Raw genomic sequence first — 18,729 nt, forward strand, 5'->3', positions numbered from 1 at the left:
GGTAATTGAATATCGCTCAACCATAAAAAATGAAATCTTACCTTTTGCATCAACATGGATGGACCTACAGCATATTATACTGAGTGAAGTATGTCAGATAAAGACAAATACTATATGATTTTACTTACACGTGGAATCTGAAGAATGAAATAAACTAAAAAATGAAACAAACAGACTCATAGACATAAAGGAAAAAACAGCGATTGCTAGATAAAAGGGGATTTAGGGGACTTGGTGAAAAAGGTGAAGGGATTAAGAAGTACAAATTGGTAGTTACAGGATAGTCATGACGAAGTGAAATATAGCATAGAAAATATAGTCAATAATATGGTAATGACTATCTTTGATGGCAAGAGGGTATTGGGCTAATGGGGGGATCACTTTGTAAATTATATAAATGTTTAACCACTATGCTGTACACCTAAAACTAATATAAAACAATATTGTCACCTCTAATTGAAGAATAAAAATGAAAAAAAAACAATTTTCAAAACCTGTCCTTTTAAACAATAATTTAAACCTCAAAAATAACTCAAAAATAGAAGGTGAGATAAAGTATTTTCACAGAAACTTATACATAAAGTAGGAGAACGTATCTTCAGAACTCTAATCCTAAAATTTTTTTTTCAAACAAGAAAAATGAACGCATATAGAAAAATAGTCATGCGTTCAGAGAGTAAAAACATTAGCAAAAGTGTCTGTATAAATATAAAAGAATATTGACTTGTCTAAAACAATAATGCAAATGTCTCTCTAAGCTTAAAATATATTTGAAATTAAAATACATAGAAATAATACCAAAAAAATGCAGGAGGTAATAAATAATGCTAAAGAATTTCAAAGTCTGAGAAGTGGTAAAGATATTAATATAAAATTCACATTAGTAGGCAAAACCATGTTTTAATTTTTAGAGTAATCACTAAATTGAACATTGGGAAAATATACATTTAAGGTAAGAGATGCTGTGATTCATCTCCTGGGTTCCATTTTTTCAGGACCAAAGCACTAATTTCCATAGTTGATGAGATTACTGATTGCTGACTGTTTTAGAAATTGCTATCAGCTTATAGGAGGCACCTCATCCAAGATTGTATGTTATCCACTGAGATAGCCTATATTTAGTGATTGTACAACTGGGGATACATAGGTCAGAATTCTCCTACCCTAATTCGAGACAAGTCTGCAGGGCCATCCCAACTTCATAGCTCCCTGTAGAATTGGCTGGTGTCTTTTTATCACTGTTAAACTTCTCTCATTGTTCAATCTAGCATTTTTCCTAAAGCTGTTGATCACAGGTGTCACATCCTAATAAGATTCTTGCATGCATAACTTCCTTTCAGAGTCTTTTTTATGGGGAACCTAACTTATGAGGATTGGTGCCAGGAGTGGTTTGAGGAAGGAGATAGATATTTCCAGCTGGATCACTGGCCATCCAACAATGAGAACCCCTGATTGGGAAGGTTGTCAACCTGATACACTGAATGGGACATCAGAAATAATACACTAGAAAATCTTGAATTCACAGATATCCCTGAAATTTCTGGGCCTGAAGAAATTTCCCATCTTCCCTGTCAAAGACTAGCCTTCTCTCCTTGCCCCAACATTAGGCAGAGTCCTCTGCCTTGCAAGACAATACATGCAGCCCATCAGGACGTAGTTCCACATCTCCTTCTGGCTACTAGACAGGTAATTGAGATTAAGCCACAACGTAACTCTGCTAGGGAAGTTCTTAGTTAACTGAAAAAGAATAAGGACTTCTAGGATTTATAGGATCTTGCCAATATATGCAAGAAATGGATGAGTAGGTAGGAGAGTACAGAGGTTGCTGGATCAAAGGCAATATAACATAAGGTTGAATCATGGAAGATTATTTGACATAAGATAGCTCTATTTTGATATAGGATTTAATACCATATTAAGAACCTCGGGGGTCAGTGTGAAATACACTGCAAACTTGGAGAAAACAATGATCTACTCTACAGTAGGTGGAGTTGAAATGCTGGCAAATGGTGAAAAATGGGTCAAAGGGATGAGAGAGGTGGCCTACTAGTGTAAATATATTATGTAAGATTTAAAAATCTCACAATATAACTGTATTCTTTACGTGGTCCTTGAGGGTTACTTCATCTACCAATGCAATAATGATGCAAGCTAAGGGAAAAACCAGTAAGGTTGAAAATGTTTAATATGGGCATTCTCTGTAGAACAAAGCTGGTGGTAGGTGATGCTATTATAGAATTGAACTCACTGACAGCAACAGGGATGACATTATCCTCAAACTAAAAAATAGGTAATGGTGATTAACTGCCAGAAGCAAGACAGGAAAAAATATCACAGTAAGTGGCTAGTCCAGAATGGAAGCCAGAAGGTCTTGATGCTAAGAGAGAGATAAAGATGGTTTAGAGAAAATGGTATCTCCAAAGACAAGGAGTGTAGGAAGTCAACAAATATAGCTCAAACTATACAAACAGAAATAACAAGGATATGTGGTTGAGAGGCTAACGACAGAAGTAACGAAACCTCACCCAGTTTCTTGACCTGAGTCAGTATTTAGACCTGGAACCCAGTAACTGAAGGAGAGGCCAATTCCCAGGAGGTTGGCCTCTACAACATATTGGTAAGGGTATATAATACAATTCCCTCAGTTCTTTCTCAAAGGGACCAAGGGCCCTAACATTTCTAAGATTATATGACTCAGAATTCAAATTGGTTCCCAGGCATTTAAAGCATAATAATGACACTGATGTTATAGTTACAGTGTATAGAAGCTAAAAAAGTAAATGGAGTAAGGCTTACAGTAAGACCACTGGGTCCACAGATCCACACAATAGTCATTTCCTCAACCCCAAATATATAATTGGAAAGCTTATCCTTGGTAATCGACACATTCCTTAACATTGGTTCCTTGGTCTGTGAGGTAAGAACTATTATCATAAGGGAAATCAAGTAGAAATATCTGAAACTTACCCCTTTACACACTTCAAACAAAATAGTAGATAAAAAATAGTATTGTATCATGGTGGAAATGACAGGAATTAGGGACCCTGTCCCTTGAAAAAGCAGACATATTTTGGAAGATGTCAGCAGAATTCCACAAACCCAATCCATTAGTAGCCCCACTTACACTTGCAATACAGGTTGTATCTTTGATAAAGTAGATTAACAAGCCTCAGGTATATATTATGTGGCCATCGATCTGTAACATATTTTCATTCAGTTCAGAAAGGTTAATTGAAAACTGTTGACATTTGCCAGGAATAGAAAATAGTGTATACTTATGGTATTGTTAAGTTTTCTATTATTCATTGCAATATAGTTTGAAAGGTTATCGGCCTTCTGAATATTCCTCATAATATCATATTAATCACTATAACAAATATTTTTTAATTTGTCTGCATGAGAAAGAGCAAGTTCTTAGAAGTCTCTGTTAAGATACGTACACACAGGAGTAGTAACTACACTGTACCAAGAGTTATTAGTACTTAAGACAAAGAAAAAATAAATAATGAGCCTGTCTTTATTTAAACATTTGATAATTTGCTCATCATGGAATTTTTGGATAATGTGAGTTTTAAAAATATTGCTATTACAATATTTTTATCCATCTATCTATCTATCTATCTATTTATTTATTTATGTATTTATTTATTTAGATGAAGCAACCCTTGGTTGACCTCACAGATTGGAAGGACCTTGTCAGCTTACAATCTCTTATTTTTTTTTTATCTTTTACACATACAGCACCTGGTCTTCCTGGTGTTCTCCCATCCAAGTACTAACTAGACCTGACCATGCTTAGCTTCTGAGATCAGACGGGATCAGGCTTGTTCAGGGTAGCATGGACCTGAAATAATATTTATCTTGAATTCTGCATATTTTTTTCGATGCCCCCTTAAACTTTCCCCTGTGGCGAGTCCAAATTCGCTGCATCCTAATTCCAACTCTGCAAAGACTCAACAAATTAATGAAGATTTTAAGGGTCCAATGACCTGTAACAGATTGAGACATTTAATCCCAAGTAAAAAATTTCATGGCATAGACCCAAGAATTCTAGAGAAAAGTTGTGTTAGCTATAATGCATATTTAAATAACCTTGCAAAATAGCTCTAGGTATGCTACTGGGCCCCAACAGAGACCCCACACCTGATAATGGACATTGATTGCCCATAATGACGTGAGTTTTGGCAGATCCACAAAGACATATGGTCAAGCAGGTTAAGCAGTGATCTGTCATGATGGAAGTGGTACAACAGAGATCAAGCCTTACCTATGTAAAGCTGGAGACCATAAGTAAGCTGCATTAACATGTATTCAAGATTCTTATGTCACATATCATGGATGCATCTATACTGCTCTCTTACTCCAAAGCTTGACTTTCTCTACTTGACTTTCTCCAGCTTGACTTAGGTCTCAGCCATGTGCCATGTTTTAGATAATGAAATGTTAGCAGAGGTACTACAAGGAGAGGCTTTAAATTTATTTGTGTGGTTAGGTAAGTTCTCTTGTATACCTGCCATTGATATGAGTAGAATATGTTGTGACTAGCCTTCTGCTCTTAAGAAAAGGACAAGTGACATACAAAGTAAAACTACCCAGTCATCAGAGTCTGAATGAAATTCACCTCACTGAACCTAAAAAATTGTGAGTAAAATATAAATGCTTATTACCACATGCTACTGAGATTATTTCCAGGGTTTTTAAGGAGCAGTATTTGACTAATATCTAAAAAATAATTGCCAGACAACATTTAAAATTCAGAAACCAAAATGAAACTCAACTAAATTTTTCTTCAAAAAATATTGAAAGTATAAAAGGATGAGATTATATCTACCCAAATGGAAAAAAAAGGTGGTATATTATACTAATATCCAGCAAAGTAGACTTAAGGAAATAAGTATTTTTATAGAGTCATTTTATAATGATAAAAGACTCAGTTTAAAAGGACTATATGAAATTCTACATTTGCATCTAATAATATAAAATTAAAACATATAGAGCAAAACCGACAGTACTAAAAAGAGAACTAGGCAAATATACTTGTGTAGTGGAGATTTTCACAAGATCTGTAACTGAGAGAACAAGTGGTCCAAAATAAAAATCAGTAGGAATACAAGAAATTTGAATAATGAGTTTTACAGCATCAACGTTATTGTCATATATACAACACTCAAAAAACACAGAATAGAGATTCTTTCAAGTTCACACAGCAATTTTACCAAAATCAACCACTGGAGTCCACACCGTAATTTTTAACAAATAAAAAAAGGATACAACTATACAGAATATATTGTCTGAATGCACTAATATTAAGCTAAAATAAATAATAAGAAGGTGCTTTGAAGAAAAACAAATACTTAGAAATTGAGAAATACACTTTTTATAACTCATGGGTCAGAGAAAAATTACAAAAGTAATTTAAAATGTTTTGGAAAAATAGATAATCGAAACTTGCAGAATATAACTAATCGAGGTAAATGAATTTTAATAACTTTAAATAAAATTTTTGAAAAAAGGGGCTAAAGTTTCATGATCTAAACATACAACTAGATAGGCTAGAAAATTACAGCAAATAAAACCAAAAGAATATACAAGCAATGAAAAAGTGAAAATATGAGCAAAAGTCAATAAAAAATAAGATACAACCATAGCAAAATCAATAAAATTTTAAAATAACATTTTCCCTGTTGGGAAAACTAACGTTGAATGATGTTTAAAATAAGAAATACAAGAGAGTTTGGAGAAACATGGAGGAATGAGAGACGTCCCCAGATCTCTCCCCTTGAAACAACAATAAACCGAACATCTAAAATTCAACAGAAAACACCAAAACAGACAAGCATGTCTGAGTGTGGGATCTGTGCATAAAAGCTACCCAGATGTTGGGTAGTAGACTGGGAGAAATAAAGGAGCTGCCTCTCCCATCCGTCGGAGCTCCCTGTAGAAGGAGAAGGAGGAGAGAAGTTGTGATGAGTTCCCTGAACAGCCCTGCCTGGGAGTGCTGTGAGCTCCACTCAATTGGTGGCAGGGCCCAGTCCTCAGAGCAGAAAACAGAGAAGCAAGGCTATCGAGAAACAACATTGAATTTTACCACACCCAGTTGCAAAACCAAGGCTGAGCTGCAGCCCTCAACTTCCAAACCAGAGGACCCTTCCCTTCATATCCTCCTACACTGAACACTATGGAGCCCAGGGGAATCTGACCAAATGTTATCAAAACTGTTGCTACCACTAACAGAGATTGAGACTGAGAGTAGCGAGGGTGATTAAACATCTGCAAGAAAAAAGGCATTATTAAGGCCTTATATAAAGCAGGGATCCCAGAGGCTTAGATGTCACCTATTGTAAAACAAAAGAAAAGTGCCTTCTTTGCAACAAGCTAAAAAGAGACCTTCATATAACAAATCTTTCTGGAAAAAAAAAAACCAACCAGAATACATTTCCATTAATGCCCAGGCAAAGAAATAGTCCATTAATCACCATGAATAAACAAGGTTATAATGCTTCTTAGAAGAAAAGGCGGGGGGGGGGGGAGGACTCTAGAAATAAACTAACAGATGTAGAAATATGCAACTTAAATGACAGAGAATTCAGGATGGTACTTCTGAAAAATTTCAGTGAGATCCAAAACGAGTCATATCAACAATTTCAGGAATTGAAAAAACAACTAGACAAACAGAATACATTCTTTAGTAAGAAGATTGAAACCTTCAAAAAGAACAGAATAGATCTTCTCGAGATAAAAAAAAATATGGCAAGAGTGGAAAAATGAAATAGCAAGCTTGGGAAATAGAGTCAACCAAATGGAGGAAAGGATCAGTGATATTGAAAACAGAAATCTAGAAATAAATCAGAAGGAAGAAGAGAGAAACCGAAGAATGAAAATAATGAAAGAGAAATTCAAGAACTAGCTGATATTATCAGGGGAGAAAACATAAAAATGAGCATTTCTGAAGAGGAGGTAAACAGTAGGGATTAGAAAGCATTTTCACACAAATAGTTGATGAAAATTTCCCAAATATAAGGAATGAACTGGGGCTTGGAATTCAAGAAGCGAACAGAACACCCAATTATGTCAACTCAAAATGCCTTCTCCAAGGCACATTGCATTAAAATATTTAAAAATCAATGGCAAAGAGAGAATTTTCATTGCCGCCTGGGAAAAGAATACGGTAACGTATAGAGGAAAACCCATTAGATCATCTTCGGACGTCTTAGCACAAACCTTACAAGCCAGAAAGGAGTGGAATATTACTTGACCATAAAAAATGCTATAATATGGATGGACTTTAAAAATATAAATTAAGTAAAAAATGTCAGTCACAAAGACCACATATATGATTCCATTTATATGAAATGTCAATAAAGGATAGAAAACAAATTCTTAGTGACAAAAAATATATTTTTAGTTTTTAATATAAAAATAAAAACACATTGTGCACATAAAGTTATGAAAAACAAATCACTAGGTTAAATGATTAGTTTTCGTATTTATGTTTGGCTTTGTTTTTCATTTTTCCAATTTTATCCATAATTATGTACTAATTTTTAAAATAAGAAAAATATAATATCTAATAGTAATATATACTCACAACTGAAAAATTTAAAAATGAGAATAATAATAAATATTTCATAATAACAGTAATTCACTGTGTCCCAGTCTTCTTGGAAATAGTGTCAGCAACTTTTTGCTCACTAGGAATTTCACTAATTGCCACATTTAACTATCTATTTAAACTGCCTAATGTCTATTTTAATTAAGCTGGTACAGAAGAAATACATCAAATTTAGCACAAAATTTATCTTGTGTATAGGTTGAATTGTTTCCTTTTTAAATAAAAGAGAAAATAGAAAAAGATATGCAACATTATTATGACATTATGTTAATTCAACAGTAGTGAACTTTAAAAGCTGTTTTAGATGAGAAGTTTATTTTTTCTAAGTGCTGACTTCCTGCAAATTTCTTTAGTTTCTGATGGGTTAATTTAAGCAGTTAAAAAACACAGACAGGGTTTAAGCCCTCTTTTATTCTCCTTAGTAAAATAGTTTAACAACAATTATATAATTTACTCTGTTCATGTCAAATTTACAGAAATCCAAGACTACCAGTGTTGTCAGGGAAATTTTGGAAAAAAGTTAGATTAACCAAGAATATAAAAGCAGTAATGGAAGTTCTTTATCAGTGGGAAAGATATGCCTTTAAAAACACTGTGGTGATAATATTGGCAATTTGTGGTAAAAGGAATATCTTCATACAATTTTCCATACCAAATAAGAAAACATGGTCAATTCAAATAAGTAAAATACATCTCCAAAAATGATCCCTGAAGAATGGCAGACATGAGAATTACTAGGCAAAGACTTTGAAACAACTGTCTTAAATATTCTGAGTTAAAAGAAAACAAGGAGAAAGTAGTACAGGAAATCAGGAAAAATATATATGAATAGACTGAAAATATCAACAGAGACATATTTATAAAAAGAAAACATAAATAAATTCTTAAACTGTGAGCTAAAATAACCAAATTAAAAAAAATCACCTAGAAGGTCCAACAGGAGAATCAGATAGACGGATAAAGCAATTAATAAACATAAAGAGAGATAATTAGAAATTATCAAGTTTGAGGAGCAAAATGAACAAGAACAACAACAAAAGAATGTAAAAAAAATGAAGAAAGCCTAAGAAATTTACGGGACACAATTAAGCAGACATGTAATATGGGAGTTCTAAAATAAGAGGAGAAATGGCATGAGAGATTATTTAAAGAAACAATGGCTGAAAATTTAACAAAATTGGGGGAATGCATGGGTCTACAAATCCAAGAAGATCAATCATCTATAAGGAGTGCATTACCTCTAGATCATCCCTAGAAGAATACCAAATCAAAGGAAATCCTTCAGGCTGGATAGAAATATCTCTAGTAAAGTAATAAAATAAGCAAATATAAAATCCATTAATTTTGTAGCTTTGGTTCATAACTCCACTTTTTATATTCTATAGAATATTTTTTAAAAGCACATCAATTATAAATCTATGTTAATGGTTATATATTATATATATATTTTATATATGTAATATATGTATATAATTTGTGACTTCAATAGCATAAACTGGAGGTGGTAAAGCTATAAAGGAGTAGTTTTTGTTGAAGTTAATATGTATATAATTTAAAGTAAATTGTCACAACTTTAAGATATTATATGTAATCTTCATGGTAAAGACAGAAAATATCTTTTATAAAACTATATTTATAACTGCAAAAATATTTTAAAAAAGAAGAATATTAAATTAACAAACTTATAGAATCAGAAAAGAAAAAAGAATCCAGAGGTAGCAAATGAAGAAAATAATAAAGATAACAGCATATATATATATATATAATATATATATATATTATATATATATGACAATAAGACAGCAATAGAAAATATCAACAACCCCTGAAACTGGTTCTTCAAAACGAATAATAAAATTTACAAACATTTAGCTAGACAAAATTATAATAAAAGAGAGAAAACCCAAATAAAATCAGAAATGTAAGAATGGATATTACTACAAAATTTATAGAAATAAGAAATATTATATGAGTATTATGGAAGGAAATTTAACTTTGGGTGGTAAACAAACAATACAATATACATATGATTTGAATTGTACACTTGAAACCTATATAATTTTATTAACAGATGTCATGCCAATAAATTTGATTAAAAAGAGTACTATGAACAACAGTATGCAAACAAACTGCCTAACATAGACAATATGTGCAAATTCTTAGAAACACAACCAGCAGAACTGAAACATACAAAAATAGAAAATCTCTATATATCTATAACTCATAATGAAATTGAATCAGTAATCAAAAATCTCTCAACAAAAAAAATTTAGGATCAAATGGCTTACTTGATGAATTGTACAAAGGATTTAAAGAACACCAGTCTTTCTCAAACTCTTTCCAAAAACTGAAGAGGAAGAGACACTTCCTACCTCATTTATGAGGCTTGAATTACTTTGATGCCAAAACTGAAAAAGATTACACAAGAAAAGAAATTACAGGTGAAAATGTTCTATGAATATTAATAAACATCTTTAATAAATAAAAAATTAAATTTAATAGCATATTAAAAAGATTATTTACCATAACCAACTGATATTTATTCTTGGAATTCAATGATGGTTCAACGTGCAAAAATCAATCAATGCAGTATGCCACATTTGCAGAATGAAATGAAAGAATATGATTATTTCAACTGATACAGGAAAAGTATTTGACAAAATTTAACATCCTTTAATGATAAAAACGGTCAACTAACTAGGGATACAAATAAACTACTTTAACATAATAAAGCGAATGTATGAAAAACCCATAGCTAATATCGTACTCAATGGTCAATGGATCAAAGATTCTTCTAAAACAAGGAACAAAACAAGGATTCTCACTTTCACTACTTCTATTCAAAATAGCATTCGGTGACATAACCAGAGCATCTAGGCAAGAAAATAAATAAAAGATATCCAAATTTGAAAGCAAGAGGTAAGACTATCTCTGCATTTAAAATGAGCTTATATGTAAAAAGTACTAAATACAGCGAACAACACAAAATGTTAGAACAACTGAATAAATTCAGCAGAAACATGATAAAAAATGCACATAGAAAAATAAGTTGCATTTCTATAAGCTGATAATAAACAATCTTAAAAGAAAATAAAGACAATAATTAAATTCACATTAGCTATCAAAAGAATAAACTACTTAGGAATAAACTAAACCAAGCAAGTGAAAGACTTATAAACTCAAAACTTAAAACACAGCTGAAAGAAATTAAACACAAATAAATGAAAAAAACATTCCGTATTGTTAAGATACAATATAAACCAAAGCAATGTACAGATTCACTACAACCTCTTATCAAAATCCTAGTGACATGTTTTTCAGAAAGAGAAAAAATTATTTTAAAATTCATGTGGAATCATAAGACAGATCTAATAATCAAAATGATCTTGAAAAAGAACAAAGTTGAAAGTCTAACACTTCCTGATATTAAAGTTGCTGCAAAACTACAATAAATAAAACAGGGTGGAGCTTGACTCAAAAGAACCATTGAGGTAAAGCCAGTTCACATTTATTCGTAGAAATAAATGCACCCTGATATTCTTGCAGTACTATTCATGGTGGCCAAGGCACGGAAATAACAACATGGATGGATCTTGAGATAATCATGCTAAGTAAAAGAAATCAGACAGAAAAAGTTGAGAACCATATGATTTTACTTATATGTGGGATATAAAACTGAAAGCAACAAATTAAAAAGACAAACAAAAATTCATACACATAGACAACAGATTAGTGGTTAGCAAAGAGAAACGGAGGAGGGGGAAGTAGAAAAGTGTAAAGGAGGTGAACTATATGGTGATGGAAGGAGATTTGACTTTGGGTGGTGAACATACAATGCAATATACAGATAACATATTATAGATTTGTATACTTGAAACATATAGTTTTATTAATCAATGTCATCTCAATAAAGTTAATACAAAATAAAAATAAATAAATAAATAAATAAATAAATATATTTAAAATTTTTAAAAAAACTTTCCAAACTGCATTCCATAGGAAACATTGACAGTACTACATTAAAATGTGGTGTCTTTGATCCACTGAGACAGAGTAGATTTTAAATAGTTTCTTCTTTCATAGATCCGGTGGCAGCTTTGTCATCAAAGAAAGTGTCTTTGCAAATTACACGACAGAGATTAAAATTCAATATGTCTAAACAGAAGCAGATAATAGTAATAGTTAATAAATATAGTTATTACCTTGCACCATGTTAAAAATTTGAACTTAAAAATTACTTAAAAATGAATATAAATCATGAATGTCTTATTAGACATCTTATTCTCTACTTCTTGGCATGTTCAACTTTGAAAATGTATGCAGATTATTCCCTTTCCAGTTTTAAATCCATATGTGAGTAACATCTTGAATTATCACAGGAGACTAACAAAATTACAGTGGTTTTCACTTAAATGAATACCTGTTAAAGAAGTAACATGCTTTTGCTGAACATTTGTTCCATGAACCAAACAAAAACAAACACAGAAAATACATGTATAGACATTTTAAATGAATATTGAAAGTGCTATCGGTTTAAACACACACAGATACACAGAGGGAGAAAAAGATTCCAAAGGAAAAACAAAGGGAAAAACATGGCGATAAAAAAGAAGAAAATTATCAAAACTGTGTATTGCATATACTTGAATTTAACCTTATCTTTAAATATGAGCTTGCCAAATAGTCTTCATAGAAAGGCTCGGAAATGGATCTGTAGTTTATTTCAAGTTAATTGAAATTAAAAGAAAAAAGAACAGTAACAAATTAAAAGTAAAAAAAAATGACAACATCGAGTTCTTACCTACTATTACTTCTGACAGAACCATTACATTTTCCTGCTGTTTGCAACTTATATGCCATCACAAAAGAATTTTTTGGAGAAGATTTTAATAAAAATTGAAGGTCTTCATTTGCTCATTATTCTTGCTTTAAAAAAACAATTAGATTTCACAATATGTGTGTTTGTGTATCTGCTCTTTTAAGCAAGAAAGATGTATCCATTCATTAAAAGATAATTTCTGAGTTGGACGTATGTGTGTGTGATAAACCATAGTTAATACAATAAATTCAAAGTCATTTCTATAGAATGGAAATTGGAAATTAAAAACCATAATAATAAACATAATAATAAACATAATGTCTCAATACAAACAGCCTTTGCTATTTCATTTTGAAAAAAAGAAAGCCAATTTATTTAGATAAAAATATGTTAAAGTTCATGAGAAGTAGCCATTTAATGACCGCCTTAAGATATATTTGCTTTTGACCTATAAGAAAGCTCACAAAAACATTGTTCAATCATAATGTTGTGATATTGAGACGTGTTTTTTTATGTAGTCCCTAAGCAATATTTGTTTTAACTGATGATAGCCCCTTTCCCTCAGTAGTGAAGTTATAAGATGTATAGGTTATGTCAGAGATGAAGATTATATGAACAAGGGAAACTACCACCCTGTAATTCCTGTTAGAACTTCCTTGGTTACTTCTTTGTTCTAGTCTTAAAAATTAGTAGTCTTGCCCAAGTGTTACCAGATAGTTGACCAGGATCTTGTCGACGTCGTGAAAAATAATTCATAGACAGTGAAGGTGATGAAGCAATGACTCAAGTTCATTGGAAACAAAAGTGCACTCTTAAAAGCAAAAGCACATTTTCAGATAGAAGAGTAGGCAAGCTCAAGAGGGTTTTTGTCTATTGTTCTAAAGAGTGGAATATTCATGAGTTTTGGTGGTCTTTTATTAGAAAGAAAGTGGTTTTCTTGGATTTAGGAGTACACAACTTTTCTTGCTACGTTTAGTTTTTACAGAACTGTCATCACCTCAGATGCATTCTGGGTACAGTGTTAACTGCAAAGATTTATTATAATAGCTATATAATGAAGGAAGAATTAAACCAAGAGTGGCTGAGGTCTGGTCTGCACATGTGTCTTTGTGGGAAAGACCACCTGTGTCTCTGGTCCAGGATGCTGTGGGTTTTGAGCTCCTCTAAGGGCCTATCAGGGCTTATGGCAAACACATTTGTGCCCCTGTGGGTTTCTCTCTTTTCTGCTCCTATCTATCTGCCTACTCTAACACAAAAAAGTTGCGATTATGTATTTTACTTTTTTATTGTCTATGGTACTTGCACAAACTGCTGCAATCCCACTTTATTTCATGACTTAATCCAAAGTATTTTAATCACTGTCACATTCCTTGTATTCCCATTCTTCTCCTTTGACTTCGTCTAAACACATATTTAGAAAACAATGACCTAGATGAGTAAATGTATACTTGTTTATTCAATATATGTAATATGTTATTGTTAAACAGGTTGGTAATTAAAAAATACTGTAGTAAGAACAAATCTGTACACATAAAATAATACAAGGAGGAAAAATATTAAAATTTGATATAAAGTAGCCTAGAAATGCTTTCATTTCTTTCTCAGGTTAAACACTCTGAGAGATCTATGTAACTGTAAACAATTTTGAAAATAATATATTTTATTTTTGAGTCTTAATCCTTGATTTATTCTTCTTTTAAATTATTTCTATTTTCAATTACAGTCAAAATTCAATATTATTTTATATTAATTTCAGGTGTGCAGCATAGTGGTTAGACATTTATATAATTTACAAAGCGATGTCCCTAATTAGTCTAGTGCCCATCTGACACCATATGTAGTTATTATAGCATTATTGACTATATTCTCCAGCTGTGTTTTATATCCCTATGACTGTTTTATAACAACCAATTTGTACTTCTTAATCCCCTTTTTCGGTGATTATTATCACATGATCTAAAATATGTGTTCCCACATTAAGTAACAAATGTTGTTCTGATCATTCTAGTGTATTTAAAATTGTTTATTTTTCATTTTTGGTTCATGTTAAATTTAGAAGTCTTACCTGGGAATTATTTATTTAATTTTTGTCTCTTATTCATGTGTGAAGTTCACAGTACACTAACATTATTAAATTAGCAGCAAATTGAACTTCGATTAAAAAGTGAGATGCAATGTGAATGATCTACTTTTATAAATTTTTTAGCCTCAGTTGATACTCGTTTCCAGAAATCATGTAAAAAAAATGATACAAGTTTTAGCTTAGTTTCTTTTTACTATAAAAGTTAAAATGTGTTCTTTAAATCACTAATTTGTTTGTCAAGGAAGAACTGTATGCTTTATGAAATTACATTTTTTTATGTCAGTGTTATTATGAAGAGAAAAAAAAGGCTTTCCTAGTCTCTTCTTAATTTGTTTTCAAGGAACAAGGAGATTGCTTGCATTTGTTCCATTTAGTATTTTTTATGCATTGTTAATCGTTCTAAACAATACAGTAAATAATGAAGGAATATGATCACACACAAAAAGGTAAAAAAAAATGACAAGGGCATTAAATAATTGAAACTATTTAAACAGATTATATTGTAGGAAAGAAAAATAGCAGGCAAAAAAAAACTTATATGAAGTTACAAAAAAATAGGGTACAATGGTAATTAACATTGCCTAAAAGAGTGAAAATACATGTTCAGAAATTGTTTCAAAATGCAGTTAATCAAAAAATGCAGTTAATCAAAGGATTATCATAAAAGAAGAATATTATTCTAACTAGAATTACATAATTAATGACTTACTAAATTTATTTACTTGTTATTAATGGGAAAATATCTTTGAAAGGCCAACATAGACATGATTTTTAAAATGTGTTTTCAGTTTTCAAAAACATTGTAAGTAATTGACCATAGGTAGTGATATGGAAAAAAAAACTAAGGTATGAGAAAACTTAGCTTTTATTCTTTTAAAGCTTGGAATTATATTCGGTTGATTTATATTTTTACAATTCAAAGAATACCATAGCTTTATACATTTTTACTACAAGTTATTTATAATTAAAAATAACTTACAAGTGGTGGCTATGAGTGAGTTAAGGAAATTTTCAAAGGTAATTAATTAGGCAGTCCAAGGTTTTATCTGATTATTATTCAGAAATAAGTAAAGCTTCTAAAATAAAAATTCTGTATATCAAAATACTTTATTGCTTGGAAGGTTTCAAAGTGAAAATTTATATATGACTGGTGTATGTGTGAATTTATTATATCTACAAGTTATTTATAATTAAAAATAACTTACAAGTGGTGGCTATGAGTGAGTTATGAAAGGTTTTCAGTTACAAGAATAAATAATGTTTCCAGAGTCTTCTCATTACATGTGTTGTTTAGTCTACGGCCATGCCACCCTGAACAAACCGAATTCCGTCTGATCTCGGAGGCAAAGCAGGGTGGGGCATGGTTAGTACTTGGATGGGAGACCACCTAGGAAGACCAGGTGCTGTAGGCGTAAAAAAAAATAAGGGATTGTAAACTGACAAAGTCCTTGCAATCTGTGTGGTCAACCAAGTGTTGCCTTGCTAAAAAAATTAAAAGATATGTTGTTTGTATAAATTTCACAGCATTAGAAAAGTGTTGTTTCTAAGTGTTACACATGGTACTATCCTAAGTCAGTTCAACTAATAACAGAAGATAACTTTTTTTTTGGCGTTTTATTTTTTATCATTTTTTAAAAATTAATTTAATTTTTTATGGTGGCATTGGTTAATTAAATCCAATAAGTTTCAGCTGTACACTTTAAGAGTAAGGCATATATATATATTTACACCGCATGTTCACCTTCCATAGTGAGATTTCTTTGTGTCACCACATATTTGACCACTTTTACCCCATCTACCTCCCCCCTCCCTCCACTCTCTGGCAACCACTAGTCTATTGTCCATGTCCATGAGTCTTTCTTTGTCCTGTTCATTTGTTGCTTTTAGATTTATATCCCACATATAAGTGAAATCATGTGGTTTTCAAATTTTTCTGTCTGGCTCCTTTCACTTAGCATGATTATCTTGAGATCTATCCATGTTTTCACCATTGACATTATTTCATCTCTTCTTATGGCTGAGTAATATTCCATTGTATATATGTACCACAGCTTCTTTAGCTAATCATCTATCACAGGACACTTCAGTTGCTTCCATGTCCTGGTCACTATGAATAATGCTGCTATGAACAATGGTGTGCAAATATCTTTTCAGATATGAGTTTTCAAGTTTTGGGGGTAAATACCCAGTAGAGAGATTGCTGGATCATACAGTAGATCAGTTCTTAGTTTTTTGAGGAACCTCTATACTGTTTTCCATTGTGGCTGTACCAATTTGCAGTCTCACCAGCAGTGCATGAAGGTTTTATTTTCCTCCACAGGAGGATAACTTTTTTTGTCAAGTGTAATTTTGCAAGACAATAGACATCTCATAGTTTGGATTTCAAGATTAATGCATGCATTTAAAATAAACATCTTTCCTCCTGAGTAATCCAAGTTAGGAGAAAGAGGATAAATGATTGTCTGTCAAAGAAAATATAATGGACAAGAGGGTAGGACTTGGATATTTCCAATAGAGAGCATCCATAAAATAACCATAATTTAATTTCCAGATATTATTAGCAGTCAAGTTGCCTCTGAAATTTGAATAAACAACCAAGTGAAATTATTAAATTGTATATCTATATCTATATCTGTCAATGTACCCACATATATACTGAACACACACACATATGTGTGTGTGTATATATGTGTACACACACACACACACACACACACATATATATATATATTATAGATAGATTCTGTACTATTCTCAGTTTAGGGCATTCATATATATAAGACTTACTTCTCTCTACTTTTTGTATTAGCTCCAATTTTTTTTTAAAGTAATTCATTCACTAACTTAGCATGGAACTCTGATCCAAGTGTTCAAAAAATTAAATTACGAAAACACTTAAGATCTGAATAGGGTCATTATCTAGAACAGTTCACTCTGTAATCCTTAGTTAAGATTTTAAGCAATTATGTACTGCGGAAGGAATTATAACACCATAACATCACTGCTGTTTTTTTTAAAAAATCTACATTATTTTCCGTTTCTTCTGTGAATATTTGTATTTGTTCGATAATATAGGTTCAGTTATTATCCACTACAGTACTGATGTACCTCTTAAGAGAAATAGAACTAAATTTATTGGGCGTACCCTACACCAACCTCTTAAGTATTGTGTCTAAATAGGCTTATTTGGATTTGAGTGTTCTACTTGTCATAGAAACACTCAACACAATCACAGAAGCTTTTCTATAAATATAATATATTATGTATATTACATATCATGCATATATGTGTGTGTGTGTATGTGTATATATATATATATATATATAATTTTTCTTTGTTGCAACAATTCCCATTTTATTGAAAAACATTTTGAGATGACATAGAAATATATATCCTATTAAGAAACTACAAGTATAAGAATTGTTTATTTAAACTGAATTTAAAGACAAATGTTTGAGAAATAATTTAGTTTCTGAAGGACAATAATTATTACTTCTGTTTATCACCATTAATTACTTGAAGGACTACCAAATTATTCTAAAACAAAACCATATTCTTTTTCTGTGTAGATTCACTAAATTGTAGGAAAATGCCAAAGTCTCCACTAAAAAAAAAAAAGAAATGTTAAAGAATGTGGAGTCTAACAACCAGTAAGCAACCACAATATTAAGAATATAGAATTTTATGCTGAAGTGGCAAATATAATTCTGATACTGTGCCATGCTGTATATGAGCATACAAAATATTGTTATGAAACTCTTGTTTTTGTCTCTGATAATCTTGTTTCTACCCAGGTAATCATACAGCCTCCAAGGGAAAAAAAAATGTATGTGCATGGAAGAGGTCCTTAGGGGCAATGGGGAGAGATTAAACATAGAAATGTTTAATCTTGGTAACTATAGGGAATATAGTCTTTATTCCCTGCTGAAGTATCATTAAGGCCTATATCTAAATAATGTGGTTTATTGATAAATTGAACAAAATGTCTCAAGTACAGTAGTCCCTCCTGATCCATGGTTTTGCTTTCTGTAGTTTCAGTTATCTGCAGTCAACATCAGTCTGAAAATATTAAATGGACAATTCCATAATAAAAAATTCATAAATTTTAAATGATACAGTATTGTGAGTAGCATGATAAAATCTTGAGATATCTTGCTACATCCTGCAAGGAAGGTGAGTCATCTCTTTGTCCAGTATAACTATGCTGTAGACGTT

The 18,729-nt window shown here is 31.5% G+C and overlaps 1 pseudogene; it reads left to right on the forward strand.

The window, feature by feature from the left end:
* The first annotated feature begins 15,807 nt into the window (after positions 1 to 15,807).
* On the forward strand, positions 15,808 to 15,926 carry LOC118608428 (annotated as a pseudogene).
* Positions 15,927 to 18,729: the final 2,803 nt, after the last annotated feature.

The sequence above is a fragment of the Rousettus aegyptiacus genome, unplaced genomic scaffold (genome assembly GCF_014176215.1).
Source record: "Rousettus aegyptiacus isolate mRouAeg1 unplaced genomic scaffold, mRouAeg1.p scaffold_m13_p_9, whole genome shotgun sequence".
Taxonomy (NCBI): domain Eukaryota; kingdom Metazoa; phylum Chordata; class Mammalia; order Chiroptera; family Pteropodidae; genus Rousettus; species Rousettus aegyptiacus.